The following is a 22,715-nucleotide window of genomic DNA, read 5'->3' as shown; positions in this document are numbered from 1 at the left end:
AAATAGATACAAAGTTGCATGAGGATTTTTCTACAGTATCTTATTGTGTTAGTGGAATTGATGAAGAATTTACATACAAGATAATAATTGAAGTATATTTAGAAGGGTGGATAAGATTTATAGGCAGAGATGGTGCGGATAGCATTCCAAGTGAAGAAAATAGCCCTAATATACATGATGTCATTGGTGAGAAATAAGCTCACAAGTATCAATTGGACCCAAGTTGGGAGAACTCTGAAAAGTCACCCTGGAGAAGATTATAATAGTGAAAATTTGTGGGTTCATTTGAAGTTTTTGAACAGGAGGATTGAGTGATACTTTCGAGGTGCTTTAGAGATCTGAAATGAATCAAGAGTGCTGTATTCATTATGGTCTTTGTTTGCAAGCAGAAAAGTGATGGTGACTATCTTATGGAGAAATGAAAGTCATTGTAAGGCTACTAAATTGCTCATAGACTCAAAAGGAAGGCTAGAGAGCCAGTCTGGGACAGTTCTTGGGATCTTGATATCAGGAATGAATTGACATTCTAAACAGGAGGCCACCAGAATAAATTAGTGCCATCCATTTTCCCCCCAAACTTTTTTCATTTTGCTCAAGATTCCAGACTCTGAAAACAGAGAGTGGGGTTGGCTTAGCTTGGTTCATGTCCAATCATCTGTAAGAGCAGAAGTAGCATATTTATTTCTTTTGGATTTAATTTTTTTAAGTTCTCACTACACCCAGCATGGGGCTCAAACTCACAACCTCGAGATCAAGAGTCGCACATTCCACTGACTGAGCCAGCCAGGCGCTCCAGAGCTAGGCATATTTATACATAGTTTTGTCTAGGCAGAGGAGAGGTTATTTCCCAGAAGGAAATCCGTACCTTTACTAAAATGTGGGTATACATTCTGGGAGGCCCATATGACTATGGGTGTATGTCATAATGGATTAAGGGGGAAAGACGAGATTAGAATGCTTGTTTGGGAGGCTTTTTTCTCTAGACCAGACAAGAGGTGACAGAGACCTCAACAAAAAGTAGTGGCTATGTGATTGGCAGTAAGGGTTTGGAAATGAAGAACACTGTGGAGGTAGAATTTTTAAAATTTAGTAACAAATGCTTCTTACTCATTCAAATACACATGATCCTAAAAGTACTAGGTGATTGGCAAAAAGTCAATGATGAGGTATAGTGAAAACCATGTGATAGTAGGCAAATTACTTAGCTTTTCTGAACCTCAGGTATAATTTAGGTTGATAATTATTTTAGGGCAGTTGTGACAATTCAATAAAATAAGCAAAATGCCTGGAATATAACAAGATTTTCTTGCTAAGCAGAAAAACAGGGAGGATTTCTTTTGATTGTATTTGGTTGGGAGGTGCTTATATGTTGTTATAAGCTATAAGGAGGTGCTATATGTTGTTCCCTCTGAATACACAGTATTAGAATCTAATGCCTTTCTGTTTAGCGAATTTTATGCAAACAGAAAGGAAACATTCTGGATTAGAAGTTAGTTTTAGATTTAGGGGTTCCTGGGTTGCTCAGTCAGTTGAGGCTCCAACTCTTGATTTCGGCTCAGGTCATGGTCTCAGGGTTCATGGGATCGAGCCCCAAGTCAGGCTCTGTGCTGACACCACGGAGCCTGCTTGGGATTCTCTCTTTCCCTCTCTCTTTCCTCTTCCCCTGCTTGTGGGCATGCTCTCTCTCAAAATAAATAAACTTAAAAAAAAAAAAAGAAATTAGTTTTAGATTTAGAGTTTTTTAAGTAAGCCTTTTATATTTATTTTATAATTTTAGACTTACAGAAAAATTATAGCTAGTGCAGTTCTCATGTACCTTTCACCCAACTTCCTCTAATGTTAACATTTTATGTAAGAGTGTTCTATTTGTCAGAATTACAAAGTTAATACTGATATGAAACTGTAAATTATTGACTTTATTCAGATTTATCCAGATTTTCCCACTGAGGTCATTTTTCCTATTCCAGGATCCAATTCAGGATATTACCATGCATTTAGTAAATTTAGATTTTTAATTCCATGTCTGTTATTAAGTGTGACCTTAGGCAACCACTGAACCCTTCAGGCCCTTCTCCATAATGTAAATATTGACTTAAAGGATATCTAATTTTAATTTTGTAGTTTTAATTTTCTGAGTCTGTTTATATCTGTCATACAGTATACTTTTTATTTTGAAAGAGATTTTAAGATCTAATCAATACACCAGATCTTGTTGACAGTAAAAAAAATTCAATTTTTATCTTGTAACTTTAGCATTAAAGGAAAACTATATATTGAGATTTGGGGAAACTCACAAGAGCTTTTTCTTCTATTTGAACAAAAAATGACAAAAAGGTAGGGTTTGTGTTTTGACTCATTTTCTCTGTAAATACTAGTTAACAGATTCTCTATTTAGTTATGTAATGATTGAAAGGAAAGTCCAAAACATTTGTATTGTTAAACTGTTCATTTTGGGAATATTAGGGAGGACACGAAGCTTAGAAATGTAACTTGAAGTAGATTAATATAGTAGAATTTATGATGAAGATAATTGAGAACAGATATATCCTAAATACAGTTAAACTTTGGATTGCCAGTAACTTGTTCGGTGAGTGTTCTGAAAGACGAGCAAGCATTTCTAATAAATTTTAACTCCATAAACAAGCAATGTCTTGCAATTCGAGTAGTAAGTATGCAGTGCTGAATGTCACATGATCACAGCTGAGCCAGTGGTTCTTCTTTCTCTCCCTCTCCCTCCCTCCCTCCCTCTCTGTCTCTCTCTCTCTGTCTCTCTCTGTCTCTCTCTGTCTCTCTCTGTCTCTTGCTGTGGGACCATGAGTGATTGTCTCCCATTTTTGGATGCTCGGTCTCAGGCTGAGGTGTTTGGCAGAAATCAGTGATTTTTCAGAACTTTGGAAGGTGCCCACAACTGGCACTAGTGTATTTTTTGTCACTTCAAAGCACCTACGGACAGACAGTCCTTTGCATTTGCATACAGGAGTAAGCTTAGGAATGCTTTGCTTCATTCTAGGTCAGGCTGCCTACACATATAGACCCTTTCCTCTACTGCCTTATTGCCAGTTACATTAAATACAGTATATAACAAGTTTATTAATACTGTACTATATGAACATCCATGCGAGTGTATACAATGGCCCCTGTGCAGAGAAAGATTCTACTGAACCAATAGATAGCAGTGATTCTGTCAGTGATAGTGAAAGTCGTCTTACACAGTAACCCTTCTCTCCCATGTCTACCTCACACCAGCCATGAAGGTTTTCAAATATAAGTGCAGGTTAATTTGTTTATTTTTCTTTATATTTTGTATTTTCTTTATTATTTTGTATTATAGTATTGGAAATCATTTTTATATGAGTATTTTTGGGTTGTGGAATTAATCATCTGAGTTTCCACTATTTCTTATGGGGAAATTTGCTTTGATATACCTAAGTGCTTTGGATTAAAAGCATATTTCTTTTTTTTTTTTTTAATTTTTTTAATGTTTATTTTTGAGGGAGTGAGGGAGAGAGAGACAGAGACAGAGACAGAGACAGAGTGTGAGCTGGGGAAGGGGCAGAGAGAGGGAGACACAGAATCCTAAGCAGGCTCCAGGCTCTGAGCTGTCAGCACAGAGCCCGATGCGGGGCTCGAACTCACAAGCCGCATGATCATGACCTGAGCTGAAGTAGGTCGCTTATCTGAGCCACCCAGGTGCCCCTTAAAAGCATATTTCCAGAGTGAATTATACTCTTAAACTAAAATTTTACTGTAATCTAAGTAGTTCATTTTTTGTTGCTTATTAGTGCTTCTCAGGTTTGGGCATGATTTGAAAAATGTTAAATTGTTTATATTTTTTTTTTAAATTTTTTTTTTTCAACCTTTTTAATTTATTTTTGGGACAGAGAGAGACAGAGCATGAACGGGGGAAGGGGCAGAGAGAGAGGGAGGCACAGAATCAGAAACAGGCTCCAGGCTCTGAGCCATCAGCCCAGAGCCTGACGCGGGGCTTGAACTCACGGACCGCAAGATCGTGACCTGACTGAAGTCGGACGCTTAACCGACTGCGCCACCCAGGCGCCCCAAATTGTTTATATTTTTAAGTTGTTGCCCCTTTTCACTTCCATACTAGGTTAAGGAGAATATCCTATTGGAAATAATCTTAAGACAGTTGTATTTTATCTCTTGGATTCTCCTATTCAGAAATGTTGAACACAATGTACCAGTAGCCTTGACTTACAAATAATTGACTCTGATTCAAAAGTAGGTTCTATTAAATGACTTCATTACTTTTAAGGATCTTGAATTGTAATATTTGACTATTGTATTATTCATTTTCTTTTTTTTTTTTTTGTATTATTCATTTTCTTAAATTTACATTTAGTAATTGTGTAAGGTCTCATTATTTATTCTAATCCAACAATTCCCAACCTTTGGTTTACCAAAAAATGTTTATGAAAAATTGTAGATATATATAGGTTTGATGAAGGGCCCAGGAGTATGCATTTAAAAAAAAAAAATACTAGGCAGTTTTTATGCAGGTGGCTGTGGACTACACTTTGAAAAAACATAACTGTACATAAAGAGTTTTTATTTACTGTCACAATTCTTGTATTAAAACCATATTTTTCATTGTTTACCTGATTTCTGTATTGACTCTTACATTTCTTGAATGCCTGCTATGAGAGATGTTGTATTAGGTATATCAGATCAAAGATTAATAAGATAGCTTCTGCCTTTAAGGAGCTCAGTAAGTCGTTGGGTGAGATCGGTAAACAATTCAGAGCAGTCAGATGAGTGCTAACTGGGTATAAGCAAACCTTATGGAAGCATCACACACACACACAGACACACACACACAGACACACACACACACACACACACACACACACACACACACTTTGCCTGGAAGAATTAGGGTGGGAAAAGTTTCCCAGTGGAGATGATAACCAGAGATTGAAGAAAGTAGAGGAGTTTAGATAACATCAAAATAAAAAGCTTCTGCACAGCAAAGGAAACAATCAACAAAACTAAAAGGCAACCTACTGAATGAGAAAAGATAGTTGCATATGACATATCTGATAAAGAGTTAGTATCCAAAAATGTATAAAGAACTGATACAACTCAATACCCCAAAACCAAATAATCCAATTCAAAAATAGGTGGAAGAGGGGTGCCTGGTGGGCTCAGTTGGTAGAGCATACAGCTCTTGATCTCAGGGTCATGAGTTTAAGTCCGATGTTTGGTGTAGAGCTTACAAAAAAAAAAAAAAGGGCAGGAGACATGAACAGACATTTCTCCAAAGAAGACATACAGATGGTCAACAGACACATAAAAAGATGCTCAACATCACTTCTCATCAGGGAAATGCAAATCAGAACTACAATGAGATAGCACCTCACACCTGTCAGAATGGCTAAAATCAAAAAGACAACAAGTGTCGTCAAGGATATGGAGGAAAAGGAACCCTAGTGCACTGTTGGCGGGAATGCAAACTGGTTCAGCAGCTGTGGAAAATGGTACACAGGTTTCTCAAAGAGTTAAAAATAGGGGTGCCTGGCTGGCTCAGTTGGAAGAGCACATGACTCATGATCTCAGGGTCATGAATTCAAGCCCCATATTGGGCATAGAGATTACTTAAATAAAACTTAAAAAAAAAAAAAGTTAGAAGTACCCTATGATCCAGTAATCGCACTACTGGATATTTGCCCCCAAAACACAAAAGCACTAATTCAGACTAATGCACCCCTAGGTTTATTGCAGCATTACTTATATATTTATTTTTTTAAAAAAAGTTTATATATTTTGAGAGAGCAAGCACGAGTAAGGGAGGGACAGAGAGGACAGAGTGAGACTCCCAAGCCGACTTTGCACTGTCAGCAGAGTCTGATGCAGGGCTTGAACTCACAATCTGTGAGGCCATGACCTGAGTCAAAGTCAGGTGCTTAACTGACTAATGCTGCCCCTATTGCAGCATTATTTATAATAGCTAAATTATGGAAGCAGCTTATGTGTTCATTGATAGATGAATAGATAAAAAAGAGGTGGTATATATATATACAATGGAATATTATTCAGCAGTGAAAAGGAATGAAATCTTGCCATTTGCAACAACATGGTTGGAGCTAGAGAGTATAATGCTAAGTGAAATAAGTCAGAGAAAGACAAATAACATGATTTCATTCATATGTGAAGTTTAAGGAACAAAATAAGCAAAGGAAAAAAAAGTAGAGACACAAACCAAGAGACAGACTTTTTAAAAAAATTTTTTTAATGTCTTTATTTTATTTTGAGAGACAGTGTGAGCGGGGAAGGGGCAGAGGGAGAGGGAGACACAGAATTAAAAATTTTAAGTAAATAAAAATAATAAAAAAAGGGGGCACCTGGGTGGCTCAGTTGGTTTAAGTGTCTGACTCTTGATTTCAGCTCAGGTCATGATCTCATCGTTCGTGGGATTGAGCTCTGAGTCAGGCTCTGTGCTGACAGCATGGAGCCTGCTTGGGATTCTCTCTCCCTTTCTCTCTGCCCCTCTCCCATACATATGTGTTCTCTTTCTCAAAATAAACATTAAAAAAAAAGTAGAGGAATTTGGCATGAAGTGCTTACTGGTTATGAGCACTATGTTCTCTACACATAATTCATTTAACCCTCACAAAATGACATAGGTATTACCATTTCCCCTATTGTAGAGTTGTGAAAAATTTGAGGTCAGAGAAATTAAGTTGCTTGCCCAATAAGTTAACTGCCAAGAGTTGGTATGTTGGCAGATCCAGTTTTGGGATTTAGATATTATAATTCTAGAACCTGTGTTTTTAGTTACTGTGTGTTCAAGGCTCTGTGGTAAAAGGAGCATGACAATAAACTGAGAGGTCTGTGTCATCAGAGCACAGGAAGTTGGAGTTGAAACTAGCGAGGTAGGGTGGGACCAGATAATGTAATTCCTTTAATGTTAATGATTTTTGTTCCAACTAAAATACAATGTAAAGGGATCGAACACTTAAGTAGAGGGAATGACGTAATCAGATTTGCATTTTGAAAGGTCATTCTAGTTGCAGTAGACCAAATGGATTGGAGAAGGGCCACGAGTGGATGCAATGGCACTATTTAGGAAGTTGTTATAGTAAGGCAGCCCAAATGAGATAAAGTAGTAGCCTAGGTGGAATAAGGAGGAAATTGTGGAGATGTAGGAAAGTGGGTCAATTTGAGAAAGATTTAGGAGGACAGATCTACAAAATGTGATGATGGATTAGGTTATGGGTGAAGGAAAGGGAGTTGTTGAAAAATAACTCTTAGGTTTCTGAACTGCTGAATTGAATATATTAGGTTGGCTCACTGTTCTATATAGTCACAGAATGATTAGTTTGAGTGATTAGACTATGTTGAGTTAGAAGTGCCTTTGAGATATTAAAGTGGAGATGTCAAATACATAGCTTTATAGTACCTTTGAACTTTCTGCATAGTAAATAAATGAGGTGTCCATTATTTTGTCCCTAATAGCATAGCTGATTGGTACTTTTTCAGGGCTTTATCATAGTTGTTATCTCTTGAATCACTGGTAATAAAAAAGAATGTAAATAGAGTTTGGCTGTCAGTAGAGCTAATAAAAGAATGTGAAAATATTCTTCAATCTAGAAAGCAATTAAGACAAGTATGTTAGGACAGTTCTCCTTTGGATAATGGCAGAACTAAGAATATACCCTGATAAGAGACTAGGGAAAAAGAGGGCCAAAAAAGGCTAATCTAAATCTAAAATGACAATTTAAGAGCAATCTAGTTTGAATATTGAAGTTACATATTTCCTTCCTTTTGTTAATAACGGAATTATTCTTGACTTACCTAAACTACAATTACCCAAGTTACTGTAGATGTACAGTGGGATTAGTTATACCAGAAGCGAAATGTTTTTTTTTCTTCATTTCTCCATCATAGTCATTTGATGCTGTGCTGATAAATCAGCATAGCATTACTTTATACATTCAGGCATATTGTATATTTTAACTATTCACTTTAAATTTTCTTGAAAAACAGAAGAGGTCTGACTAATATTTCTTTAAGTTAAAGCTATTCTCAGATTATTAGATTTTGTTTATTGAATTTAGAGCAGTAGTTTCCCTTTATCAGAAAATATTGCCACTCTTAAAAGTATTGTGATACTGGACAAGACTAAGCTTTTGATGAAGATTTTATATCTTGTAGGTATTGTAATGTTGGTTTCTGTGTTACTAATATTTTATTTATTTTTGTAAGCTTTTTTTGTAAGATTTTTCTTTCTAAGTAACCCCTATACCTAAAGTGGGGTCAGACTTAACAACCCTGAGATCAAGAGTTGCATGTTTCACCAACTGAGCCAGCTAGCCAGGTGCTGTTTTACTGTTATTTTAAAGTTCTCTGGAAAAAATAGTTTTAAAGATAATTCATATATAGATATAGAATATTTGGAAGATAAAAGCCATCACTGAATTTACCACCTAGAGATATCACTGTTTTGGTGTATTTCCTTTACTGTTACTTCTCTGTATTTATTTTTATTTTTTTATTGTTAAAAAAATTTTTTTGTGTTAACGTCTGTTCATTTTTGAGAGAGAGAGTGTAAGCAGGGGAGGGGCAGAGAGAGAGGGAGACACAGAACTCAAAGCAGGCTCCAGACTCCACACTGTCAGCACAGAGCCAGATGTGGCTCTCAGACTCAAGATCTGTGAGATCATGACCTGAGCTGAAGTAGGACCCTTAACTGACTGAGCCACACAGGTGCCGCTACTTCTCTGTATTTTTAATGTACAGACCATGTAGAGTGTAGTAGTTAAGAATGGAAAGATTCTAGAATTAAATCCCATAGGTTCAGATTTCTGTTCCATCACTTATTAGCTATGTGATTTTAGCAAATTTATTTCTCTGAATCTTGAGTTTCAAAATTTGTAATATGAGGATATAAAAGTAAATACTACTGTTTGCTGTGTGCCAGTTGCTTTACTAAGTGAAAAATCTGAATCTTCATAACATCTCTATTTAAGAGGCACTTAATAGTGCCTTTATAGGGCGCCTGGGTGGGTCAGTCAACGACTTCAGCTCAGGTCATGATCTCAGGGTTCATGGATACGTGCCCTGAGTCAGGCTCTGTGCTGACAGCTCAGAGCCAAGAGCCTGCTTCAGATTGTGTCTCCCTTGCTCTCTGCCCCTCTCCTGCTCGCTGTCTCTGTCCCTCTCTCAAAAATAAACAAATGCCTATAAGAGGATAAATTAAATAATGGATGTAATGTACTTAATATAGTGCTTAGATAAGAGACTCTTAAAAACTGAGAACAAACTGAAGGTTGATGGGGGGTGGGAGGGAGGGGAGGGGAGGTGATGGGCATTGAAGAGGGCATCTTTTGGGATGAGCACTGGGTGTTGTATGGAAACCAATTTGACAATAAATTTCATATATTAAGAAAAAAATAAAGAATGTTAACCCCCCCCCCAAATAAATAAAAATAAAAATAGTTCATCCAGTGTGTATATCTTTGACAAGAAAAAAAAATAATATAGTGCTTAGGACATAATAAATGTCACTTATGTGTATTTTGAAAATTGCATTGTACAGTTTATTAAAGCTTTTATTGTGGCCACCTTCTCATGCCATTAATACTCCTTGAATGAAACTGGAATTTTTAAAATGGCTTACAGAAATTCATCAAATGGATTCATTTACTCATTTCTCTAGCAATAGACCTTTAGATTGTTTCTAGCTGTTTAGCTCTTAAAAATAATGCTATTATGAACATATTTGTTATGATTATTTTTTTAGTTTCCAGAGGTAGAGTTGAGTTAAAGGGCGGGAGTATATTTTTATATTGATATCTAGCGCTGCATTGCTTTCCTGAAATGCAGATCGGTGTACATTCTTTTTTCATGTTGTTTAAATAGTTATTAGCTTTTCTTTCTTCCCCTATTTTTTTTTTTTTTTTTTTTGAGAGAGTGTGCGTGGAGGAGGGGCAAAGGGAGAGGGAGAAAGAGAATCTTTCTGAAAATTATTTATTTATTTTTTATGTTTATTTTTGAGAGAGAGAGAGAGAGAGAGAGAGAGACAGAGCATGAGCAGGTGAGGGGCAGAGAGAGAGGGAGACACAGAATCTGAAGCAGGCTCCAGTCTCCAAACTCCAGGCTGTCAAGCAAAGAGCCCGACTTGGGGCTTGAACTCCTGAACCATGAGATCATGACCTGAGCCAAAGCCAAGAATCAGACCAACCGACTGAGCCACCCAGGCGCCCCGGGAGAAAGAGAATCTTAAACAGGCTCCATGCCCACTCAATACTGAATACTTTGGAACTGTTTGCGCTGGGCTTAATCTCACAACTGTGAGATCATGACCTGAGCCGAAATCAAGAATAGGCCACTTAACTGACTCAACCACCCAGGCACCCCTAAGATTGTAAGTAATCTCTACACCCACCCTGAGGCTCATACTTCCAGCCCTGAGATCAGCATGCTCCACTGCCTGAGCCAGCCAATTGTCCCTGGAGTATGAAGTCTTTGTTGGGTTTATCACCCTGAGCTCCATAGAGGTGGGCAGCAGCTTTAAGCACAGAACTGTCATTTTTACCTCCTGCGCTTTTCGGATCCTCCAGAGTGGGCAGCTCCGGTATGATAGTGGTAGTCTGCATCCCTAGGAGGCGCCCCAGCTGCGTTGCCCCCATCTCCTAACTTTTTTATTTTGAGAAATATAAGATAGATTGGAAAGTTGCTAGAATTGTGCAGTGAATACCCATTGTACTCCTTACGAACATTCACCAGTTGCTAACGTATGTAACTATCGCTGTATTACATAGATACTGACTTGATTCCCCTGAACTATTTGAGTTCATTGCAGACGTGATTGTAAATACTTACGCATTTATTGCATAAGAACAAGGTCATTGTCTCACTAAACACAATAAAAGTGCCACAGGAATTTTAACAGTACAATACTCTTATCAAATATACAGCCCATATTCAGGTTTTTCTAGTTTGTCACAATGATGTCTTTTAAGGATGGATTTTCCCCCCAATCGAGGACCTACATTGCATTTATTTGTCATATGTCTTTGGTTTTCTTTAACTTCTGGAACATTTCCCTGGTCTTTTTGGTCTTTCATGATATTTTGAAGAATGCAGGTTAGTTTTTCAACTAATTTCCATTTTGACAGATTATCATCTTTGTGAGATTTTAAAATTTGTTAATATGGAATTGTAGATATCTAAATAGTTTGGTAGTCTTTTTTCTTCCCTCCAAATCTTTGACCCAGTAATTTTTTATAAGAATATTTTTCAGGGGTGCCTGGGGGGCTCAGTCAGTTGAGCATCTGCCTCTTGATTTCAATTCAGGGCATGATCCCAGGGTTGTGAGATCGAGCCCCGCGTCTCCCCATCTCCCCTGTGCACACTCTGTCTCTGCCTCAAAAAAAGAAAAAAAAGAATGGTTTTCAGTGTATGCAAGAAATTTTGAAAAATCTAAATGAAAATAAATCTCCTCTGCAAAGTTGTAACACTTGTAGATTTTGAGTTATACTAAAACTTAAATTTCTGCATCATTCCTACCTGGCAAGTTTCTAGCACTTTGAAGAATCATTGAAATTCTAATGTTTTTTATTTGCATTGTAAAAATTCTTACAAACTGCATTCGTTGAAAGAACTAACTAAAAATGAAGAAAGCAAAATGAAGAAACAAAATGAAGAAAATAAGTCTATACGTTCTAGGACTCATGTAATAGCTGTCAGCATTTTAGTCTATATGCTTCCAGTCTTGAGGGAATCAAAGTGTATGTGTGGGAGACATTAAAAGAATTTTGTATCAGGGTGTCTGGCTGGCTCAGTTGGTAGATCACGCAACTCTTGATCCTGGGCTTGTAAATTCAGCTCCCACATTGGATGTAGAGATTACTTAAAAATAAAATCTTAAAAAAAAATTTTTTTTGATTTGTAACACGGTGCTGTAATTTGCTTTGCCCTCCTTTACTAGTGGTTGCATTATTAAACAATGAAAGAATGGACAAGTAGAAGTGTTATATGATCTTATTAATGGGAAACAACTGGAAAGAGCAGCTCTTATCAGTCAGCATTTAGATTCTTCCTAAGTACTGTAAATAATTCTTAATGGTTGTATCATACAGTTGTTTTTCTAGTTCTCAGAATATCTGTTGATTGGGGATGAGGGGACATTAGAGAGGTGAGTGCTTGTGGAATTGCAGATTATGAAAATCTTAAACTTTATTTGGAACTAAGTTTCATGTAAGTGCTATGGCCAGAAAATGAATTTCTTACCTTAATTTTTTTTAATTTTTTTTTTTAACGTTTATTTATTTTTGAGACAGAGAGAGACAGAGCATGAACGGGGGAGGGGCAGAGAGAGGTGGAATTCACACAGAATCCGAAACAGGCTCCAGGCTCTGAGCTGTCAGCGCAGAGCCCGACGCGGGGCTCGAACTCACGGACCGTGAGATCATGACCTGGGCCAAAGTCGGTCACCCAACCAATTAAGCCACCCAGGCGCCCCTATTTATTTTTTTAAGTTCATTTATTTATTTTGAGAGAAAGCGTGAGCAGGGCAGGGGCAGAGAGAGAAGGAGAGAGAATCCCAAGCAGGGATTCCCCACCAGCGCAGAGCCTGGTCCGGGGCTCGAACTCACTTGCCATGAGATCATACCTGAGCGGAGATCAAGAGTCAGATGCTTAGGAGCACCTGGGTGTTTCAATCAGTTAAGCGTCCAGCCTCGGCTCAGGTCATGATCTCATGGTTTGTGAGTTTGAGCCCTGCATTGGGCTCTGTGTTGACAGTGTGAAGCCTGGAGTCTGCTTTAGATTCTGTGTCTCCCTCTCTCTGCCACTTCTCCGCTCATGCTGTGTCTCTCCATCTCTCAAAAATAAACAAACATTTTTTAAAAATTAAAAAAAAGACACTTAACCTACTGAGTCACCCAGGCACCCCTAAAGATTTAATTTTTATTTTTTTAATTTTTGTTTTTTAATTAAAAAAACCCTTTTTTTTTAAAGTTTTTTATTTGAGAGAGAGAGAGTACAAGCAGGATAGGGGCAGAGAGAGAAGGAGGAGAATCCCAAGCAGGCTCCACACCATCACCACAGAGCCCCATGTGGGGCTTGGACTCAGGACTGTGAGATCATGACCTGATCCAAATCAAGAGTCAGATGCTTAACCATCTGAGCCACCCAGGTGCCCCAAATTTTAATTTTTAATCCAGCGTGGGGCTAAAACCTGCAGCCCCTTGATCAGGAGTCACATATTTCGCTGACTGAGCCATCCATGCACCCCTCAAATTGTATTTTCAAATCTAAGACTCAAAAGTTGAAATTACCTTTGGTCCATGGGGCTGCAGAATGGATGTTGTATTATTAGCAGATATGAAAACAGCATTAATCTCATTGTATATCTCCATGTACTTGGGTGACCAGATGCATTGTCAATGAGCAGTAATATTTGAAAGGAATCTTTTTTTTTTCCCCTTGAGCAATAGATCTCAACAATGTGCTAATAGTACTCAGTAAATCATGTTGTAAACAGATGTGCTGTCATCCAGGCTTTGTTCCATTTATAGATGACAGGCAGAGTAGGTTTAGCGTACTTCTTAAAGGCATTAGGATTTTCAGAACAGTCCATGAGCATTGCCTCAACTTATAGTCACCAGCTTCAACAGTCCCTAAACAAGAAAGTTAGCCTGCCCTTTGAAGCTTTGAAGCCAGGCATTGACTTCTCCCAAGTATGAAAGTCCTAGAAGACATTATCTTCCAATATAAGACTGTTTACTTGACACTGAAAATCTGTTGTTTTTAGTGTAGCCACGTTTATTAATTATCTTAGCTAGATCTTCTGAATAACTTGCTGCAGCTTCTACATCAGCAGTTGCTGCTTCACCTTGTACTTTTATGTTATGGAGATGGCTTCTTTCCTTAAACATCACGAACCAACCTCTGCTTGTTTCAAACTTGTCTTCGGCAGCCGCCTCAACTCTCAGACTATACAATTGAAGAGAGGTAGGGTCTTGCTCTGGATTAGACTTTTGCTTAAGGGGATGTTGTTGCTGGTTTGATCTTCTATCCAAACCACTAAAACTTTCTCCATGTCAGGTTAATATCCAGAATATATAAAGAATTTATACAACTCAACACAAAAAATCCCAAATAATCTGATTTAAAATGGGCAGAGGAACTGAACAGACATTTTTCCAAGGAAGGCATGCATACTCATGCCAATGGACACGTGAAAAGATGCTCAACATCACTTATCATCAGGGAAATGCAAATCAAAATTATAATGAGATATCACCTCACACCTGTCAGAATGGCTAGCATCAAAAAGACAAGAAATTGGGGCACCTGGCTGGCTCAGTTGGTGGAGCATACGACCTTTGATCTCGGGGTTGTAAGTTTGAGCCCCACGCTGGGTGTAGAGATGACTAAAAATTAAAAAAAAAAAAAAATGAAAAAAGGCAAGAAATAACGAGCGTTGGTGAGGATGTGGAGAAAAAGGAAGTCTTGTGCAGTTGGTGGGAATGTAAACTGGTGCAACCACTGTAGAAAACAGTGTGGAGGTTCCTCAAAAAATTAAAACTAGAAATACCATATGATCCAGTAATTCCACTACTGGGTATTTACCCAGAGGAAATGAAAACACTAATTTGAAAAGATATATGCACCCCTATGATTATTACAGCGTTATTTACAATAGCCAAGATATGAAAGCAATCCAGGTGTCTGTTGATAGATGCGTGGATAAAGAAGATTTGGTATACAATAGGATATTACTCAGCCTCAAAAAAGAGTAAGAGCTTGTTCTTTGTGACATCATAGGTGGACCTAGAAGGTATAATGCTATGTGAAATAAGAGAAAGACAAATACCATATGATTTAACTTGTATGTGGAATCTAAAACATAAAACAAACGAATAGATAAGTAAACACAAAGCAGAAACAAGCCCATAAATACAGAGAACAAACTGGCAGTTGCCAGAGGGAGGGGGTGATGGAATAGACAAAATGGGTTAACCAGAGTGGGAGATACAGGCTTCGAATTATGGAATGAGTAAGTCATAGGGATCAAGGATGTTACATAGAGGATACAGTCAGTGGTGTTGTAATAATGTTCTTTGGTGACAGGTGGTAGCTACACTTGTGGTAAGTATAGATTAATGTATAGACTTGTTGAATCACTATGTTGTACACCTGAAACTTGTGTAATGTATGTTAACTATACTTAAAAAAAAAAACAAAAATAGTATACAAAAAAACCCAAACCACCTTTCTTCATATCAGCAATAAAGCAGTTTCTCTTTCTTATCATTCATGTGTTCACTGGAGTAACAATTACTTCAAGAACTTTTCCTTTGCTTTTATAACTTAGCTGTTTGACACAAGGTCTCACTGTTAACATTTCTTTCAACATGCCTTCCTCACTAAACTTAATGATTTCCAGCTTTTGATTTAAAGTCAGAGAAGTGTAATTTTTTCACTTGAACACTTAGAGGCCCATTGTAGGGTTATTAACAATCACACCCAGGTAATCTATGCAAGGATACATAGAAATAGGTGTACTTGGGAGACTTAGTTTTTCTTGTCAATTCTTTCTACCTTTCAAAATTTTTGTTCCCCAAATACATATATTACCTTTTTTTTTTTAATTTTTAAACAGAGATAATGTTATGTTCTTTTCAAGAAGGTCCTTAATTATGCAACCTTATCAGTTACCATTTCATTTTATGTGTTCCTGTTCCAATTAGACTGAGTAAGGGGGCAATTTTTCTTTCTCTAAAGGGATTGAATGTTTGACTGAGTTGGCTGTTTTCTAAGCCTGAGCCCTCTGATTAACAGATGTAGGGAAAAGGGCTTTATGGTATTGAAGCAGTTGCTTAAGACCAACAATGTCCTTTTTGTGAAAATCTGAAGGTTCTTAAAAGATGGAATAGCATGACATCATCACTGTTCATCCAAGGAGCATTCCTCAAGTAATACTGAATATGCTTTGATTATCAGTACCCTTCCCCCATCTTCTTTCTCTTGCTTTGACTGATGTTATTGTCAGCTATTTGACTATATTTTACAAATGTGGAACAGTTACTTAATTCTCAAAATCCTAATTTGGTCTGAGATTTTAAAATAAATTATATTGGATTTTTTATTCTAGTTTAATCAGCTTTCTTAGATGTATGTTTTAGGATTAACAAACTGGTACCACCTACAAAAATTGTTTGTCTTTTACATTCAACCCTAAATAATCTAATAAATGATAGGCTTCCTTGGCCTATTTTTGTAGAACCAGGCACAAATTAGATCTCAATTGCTGTTTATAAGACTGTTAATTTCATTTTACTGTTCTCTTTTAGTAAGAAGGATATCAGTTACTCTAACGATATTTATCCTCTGAGAATAGATAAGATATTTAAAAAATATAACCTAACAGCCTGGTTTTTTTTTTAAGTGTATTTATTTTGAGAGAGAGAGAGAGAGAGAGAGAGAGAGAGCAAGAGGGCAGAAGGGGGTAGGGGCAGAGAGAGAGGGGAGAGAGAGAATCCCAAGCAGGTACCGCAGTGTCAGCACAGAACCTGGTGCTGGGCCCGGACTCACAAACTGTAAGATCATGATCTGAGATGAAACCAAGAGTGGAATACTTTTAACCAACTGAGCCACGGAGGCGCCCCTGGTTTTTTTGTTTGTTTGTTTTGTTTTTTTATTTAATTAAAAAAATTTATTTTAAATGTTTATTTATTTTTGAGACAATGCTAGAGACAGAGTGTAAGCAGCGGAGGGTCAGGCAGAGGGAGACACAGAATCTGAAGTGGGCTCCAGGCTCTGAGCTGTCAGCCCAGAGCCCGACACAGGGCTGGAACTCACAAACCATGAGATCATGACCTGAGCTGAAGTCTGATGCTTAACCGACTGAGCCACTCAGGTGCGCCCCCCCCCCCCCCCCGCCTTTTTTTAAAAGAAGATTGCATGTACAGTTTAATAATACCTTTAAGAACTTATTGTAGATATTTATATCTTTTAAGCCTGACTTGTAGTTTATCTAGCTATATCAGTCCTCTATGTTAGTTATTCATGTGCCTAATATTCATTTTTAGCATTCTGCAGAAATTATGGAGTTTATGAGTAGGGTTGCTGTGAAAGCGCCTCTGTGCTGTTTATTTTTCTATAGTTATTCCTGACAGATTTTTAAAATGGACAAGACTCAAATCAAATGTCTTTGTCAGTTTTAACATTGATGACTCTGTTGCAGCAATATTCTGAATGTGTGCAAGGCAACCAAGATGGTGCTCATTTTTATAATAAAGTACTTTACTTTTGGGAATTTAAGGATGTATAGAAAAGCAGTTATGCAATGTATACTGTAAACTCTAGCCTAACAGTATAATGGAGTGTTTCAGGGATTTTTAACATTTGTATTTATTTTAATTTTCATTTTTTTCTATCTTCTAACAGCCCAAAGAACGTGCACACATGTTAGATATTTTTTTGTTATCTTTTTTCCTGGTTGTGGAAGTTGAATGTATGATTATTGTTGATAATTAGAACATAAGGAAAGTATTGACTTGTGAATGTTGTCTGTAATACTGGCCATAACTACCTAAATATAATTCATACCACTTTGGTGTATTGCCTTCTTTGCAAAAACTACAGTATATATAATTTCTGTTTTCATTCTTTTATTATAAAATCAAACAGATGGAGAAAATTCACAAAACAAACATATAGGTTAATTTATTATTAGAAATAAAATTCCCATGTAATCACTAAGGCAAGAATAGAACTTCACCAGTCATTCTAGAAGTTCCTCCTTATGTCTCACCCCAATCACAATCACTCTTTTTTCCTAAAGTAACTACTATCTGACGTTTACTGTGGTAATAACTTCTGGGAAATTTTTTTATAGTTTGATCATCCAAGTGTGCATTCCTGTATCCCATTATTGACTTTTGAGAGTTCTTTATATATTTTGGATACAAATCCTTTTTCAGTTACATGATTTGAAAATAATTTTTAGCAGCCTGTGGCTTATTTTTTATTTTTTTAAGGTTTTATTTTTAAGTAATCTCTACACCGATTATGGGGCTTGAACTCACAGCCTTGAGATCAAGAGTTGCATGCTACACTGACTGAGCCAGCTAGGTGCCCCTTGATTTCATTATTTTAAAAGTCTTATTTGCAAGAGTAAAGGCTTTTAATTTTGGGGAAGTTCAAATTATTAATTTTGCCTTTTTTTTATGGATAACACTTTCGGTGTTGTATCTGAGAACTCTTTGACTAACCTAGGTTGCAACAGTTTTCTCCTGTGGTTTCATCTGAATGTTTTACATAAAGTGTTAACTTTTTCATTGAGATAAATGGACTATTTTGAATTAATTTTTCTTAAAAAAATTTTTTTTTTGTTTATTTATTTTGAGATAGAGAACATGCATGTACCAGTGTGGGGAGGGCAGAGAGAGAGAGAGAGAGAGGGAGAGAGAGAGAGAGAAAATCCCAAGTAGGCTCTGCACTGGTAGCAGGGCTATCAGTGTGGGTCTTGATCTCACAAACCACGTTATCATGACCTAAGCTGAGATCAAGAGTTAGACACTTAACTGAGCCACCCAGGCTCCCCTGAATTAATTTTTCTATAAGGTATGAGGCAAAGTTTACTTTTAATTTTTATTTTATTATTATTTTTAATGTTTATTTTTTCTTTTCTTTTTTTTTTAAGGATTTTATTTGTAAGTAATCTCTACACCCATCATAGGCCTCAAACTCAGCCCTGAGATCAAGAGTTGCATGCTGTACCAATAGAGCCAGCAAGGCACCCCTCTATTTTTTTTTTTTAAGTTTATTTATTTATTTTGAGAGAGCGAGAGAGCAAGCAAGAGGAAGGGCAGAGAAGGAGTGAGAGAATCCTAAGCAGGCTTTGTGCTGTCAGTGCAGAGCCGGATGCAGGGCTTGAACTCATGAACCATGAGATTATGACCTGAGTCTAAATCAAGAGTCAGACACTAACTGACTGAGCCACCCAGGCCCCCCATATATAAATTCTATTCAGATATTAACATTTTTTAAAATGTTTATTTAAATTTTTAAATGTTTATTCTTGAGAGAAAGAAGACAGAGCACGAGAGGGGGAGGGGCAAAGAAGGAGGGAGACAAACAATGCAAAGCAGGCTCCAGTCTCTGAGCTGTCAGCACAGAGCCTGATGCTGGGCTTGAACCCATGGACCATGAGATCATGATCTGAGCCAAAGTTGGACACTTAACTGACTGAGCCACCCAGGTGCCCCAGAATGTTTGTTTGAGAGTGGGAGAGAGAGAGAGCGGGAACAGGGTAAGGGTAGAGAGAGAGAGAGAGAGAGAGAGAGAGACAGAGAAAGAACCCCAAACAGGCTCTGCACAGTCAGCACAGAGCCTGACTTGGGACTTCATCTGAGGAACCATGAGATCATGACCTGAGTTGAAATCAAAGGATTGGATGTTTAACTGAGCCACCAGGCGCCCCTCAAATATTTTTAGATATATCTGAATTTTTTTTCTTCTTTTACTGTTTTGTATATTCCTTGGGGTTTTTCAAATACACAGTAATGTCAGCAACTAGTTTTATTTCTTCCTTTCTATTATGTATTTTTTTGCTTTGCTTTTTTTATTGTATGGGTTGGAACCTCTAGTACAGTGTTTAAGAGGAATGATTAGATAACCTTACTTAGTTTCTAATCATAAGGGGAAAGCTTTTAGTCTTTAATCATTATGATGTTAGCTGTAGGTTTTTTGTAGATACCCTTAGCAAGGTTAATGATGTTCCCTTCTATTCTTAGTATTTTGACCATTTTTATCATAAATGGATGTTGAATTTGTCAAATCTTTTTCTGCCTCTGTTAATATGTTCATGTGTTTCTTTTATCTTTAGCCCATATAGAATGGTGACTTAAATTCAGGAACTTAAAGCTCGTCTTCTTTCAGTTTTCTAAGAGTATGTAGTAACATTTTCCTTTTGATTTGTGTTTTTGCTAATTTATGTCTGTTCTTATTTTCCTTGGTTAGTTTGGCAGAGGTGTTTCAGTTTTGTTGATTTTTTTTTTTTTAACCCAAAGGAACCATCTTTTGGTTTTATTGATTTTTCTCCATTGGCTTTTTTGTTTTCTAATTTCATTGATTTCTACTCTGTTTCTTTAATATTTACTTTTTTATATTTATTTTTGGCTTTATTTACTTCTCTATTTCTAGGTTTTTTTGTTTTGTTTTTAATTTTGTATTAGAGAGCATGAGCAGGGGAGGGGCAGAGGGAGAGAGAGAATCACAATCAGGCTCCACACTGAGATGAATCTCAGACCTTGGGATCATTACCTGAGCTGACACCAAGAGTTGGTCAACTGAATGAACCACCCAGACACCCCTGTTTCTAGATTCTTAAGATAGAAGCTTAGATTATTTATTTGAAATCTATCCTTTTTTTTCTAATACAGATTTAGTGCCTTAAATTCTTGTTTTAAATTTTTTTTTTAAGTTTGGGGCACCTGGGTGGCTCAGTCAGTTGAGCGTCCAACTTCGGCTCAGGTCATGATCTCTCTCGCGGTTCATGGGTTTGAGCCCCACGTCGGGCTCTGTGCTGGCAGCTCGGAGTCTGGAGCCTGCTTCCGATTCTGTGTCTCCCTCTCTCTCTCTCCCCATGCCCTGCTCGCACTCTGTCTCTGTCTCTCAAAAAGTGAAAAAAGATTAAATTAAAAAAATTTTTTTAAGTTTATTTATTTTGAGAGAGAGAAAGAGCAAGCACAAGTTGGGGAGGAGCAGAGAGAAGGAGAGACAGAATCCCAAGCAGGCTCTGCACCATGTGTGCGGGGTCTGATGTGGGGCTCAAACTCACAAACCATGAGATCATGACCTGAGCCAAGATCAAGAGACTGACACTTAACCAACTATACCACCCAGGCACCCCGAGTGCCTTGAATTTCTATGTAAGCACTGCATTAGTTGTACCTTACAAATTTTGTGTTGCATTTTATTTTCATTCAATTTGTATTCTTTTCTAATTTCTAATTTCCCTTGAAGCTCCTTTATCGGCCCATGGATTACTTAGAAGTGTGTGTTTAATTTTCACATTTCGTGGGTTTTATAGATATATTTCGGTTACTGATTTTAAATACACTATGGTCAGATGATCATTATTTTGTATGAGTTGAAATTTTTTACACTTGTTAAGATTTTTTTATATCCTAGAATATAATGGCTTGGTGTGAATATCATATGTGTTCTTGTAAAGAATGTATATTCTGTTTTTGTCAGATAGAGTATTCTAGAAATGTCATTAGATAAAGTTGGTTGATAGTGTTGTTTCTATATATTTTCAGACTACTTTTTCTTTGAATTTCTGAGAGAGGAGTATTGGGAGTCTCCCAGTATAATTATAGACTTGTTATTTCTCTTTTCTCTTGCATCAATTTTTGTTTCATGAATTTGAAGCTCTTTTGCCAGTGAAGACAAATTTGGGATTTGGTAAAAGTAATCATATCATTATATAGTATTCCTCTTTATCACTTGTGATTTCCTTAATTCTGAAGTCTATTTTGTCTGATATTAATGTAGCTACTCTAACTTTCTTTTGTTTAATATTTTGCATTTCTTTTGGGATAAGTCTGCTGGCAACAGATTCTTTTTGTTTTCTACCATTTAAGATCCCCCCCCCCCCCCCCCCCCAGGCCTTCATTCCTGTAGAAGATTTCTACTAGATAAAGAATTCTGTTCAGGGTTGGTAGTTCTTTCCTTTTACTGCCTTAAAGATATTTCACTTTCTGTGGACTCCAGTGTCTTTTATTCAGAATCTGTTGTCATTTACATTGAGTTTATTTTCGTTTATTAGAATTTTGGCTAGGTGTGTCTAGCCTGATTTTCTTTGAATTGTCCTGTTTGGGGTTGGTTGAGCTTGTTGAATCTCTAAATTTATGTTTTTTTCAAATCTGGGACGCTTTCAGAAATTACTAAAACAGTTTTTTTGTCTCCCAATTTATTTTTCCTCTCCTTAACAATACCAGTGATTTGAAATGTAGACAAGTTGATACTGTCCGAGAAGTCACCAAGGCTCTTATTTTTTCAATCTTTTTTTCCCTCTGTGTTCTTTAGTTTTAATAATTTCTGTTGCTCTGTCTTAAAGTTTACTCTTTCCTCTATCATTTCTGTTGTGCACTTAAGGCCACGCAAGGAGGTGTTTGTTTGTTTTAAGTAAACTCTATGTGCAATGTGGGGTTTGAACTCAAAAATCCAAGATCGAGAGTTACATGCTCTACAAGACTGAGCCAGGCAGGTGCCCCTCATTTCTGATACTGTATTTTTCAATTCTGAATTTTTCATGTTGTTTTTAAAAAATATTTTGTATTTCTCTACTAAGAACTGATTTGATGTCTTTTCAGTTGTTTGCAAAGTGTTAACCATTACCTCATTTATTATGATTATAATAACTGCTTTCAAGTCTGTGTGATTATTCTAACATTAGTCATCTCAAAATAGGCATCTGTTGGTCCTCTCTTCCCTTGATAATTTGTCACATTTACCAGTTTTGTGTGTGTGTGTTTATGTGTGTTTATTTATTTTTGCATGTAGGATAAATTTGGATTTTACCCTGGACATTGTGAATATTTCTGAATCATATTAATATCCTCTAGAGAATATTGATTTGTTTTCTTTGTTTTAGTAGACACCAACTGGTTTAAATGGAAAGTTCTGTCTCACTTTCTGTTGGTGGTAGTTCCAGTAGCAGTTCTATTTTCAAA

At 36.9% G+C, this 22,715-nt stretch overlaps 1 protein-coding gene across 2 annotated transcripts in view; it reads left to right on the top strand.

The window, feature by feature from the left end:
- TAOK1 (TAO kinase 1) overlaps positions 1-22,715 on the top strand; it is a 143,460-nt gene that overhangs the window by 30,438 nt on the left and 90,307 nt on the right. The window contains exon 1 of one of the 2 annotated variants that reach the window (XM_042916445.1): positions 19,891-19,924. The exons of the other annotated variant lie outside the window; for it this stretch is intronic. The gene's annotated coding sequence lies outside the window, so the exon portion shown is untranslated. Of the gene's footprint in view, positions 1-19,890; positions 19,925-22,715 lie in introns of those variants that run through there. 2 annotated transcript variants of the gene reach the window in all.

The sequence above is a fragment of the Panthera leo genome, chromosome E1, assembly GCF_018350215.1.
Source record: "Panthera leo isolate Ple1 chromosome E1, P.leo_Ple1_pat1.1, whole genome shotgun sequence".
Lineage (NCBI taxonomy): Eukaryota > Metazoa > Chordata > Mammalia > Carnivora > Felidae > Panthera > Panthera leo.
The sequence above is the reverse complement of the archived record's forward strand: the minus strand, read 5'-3'. Positions and strand labels throughout refer to the sequence as shown.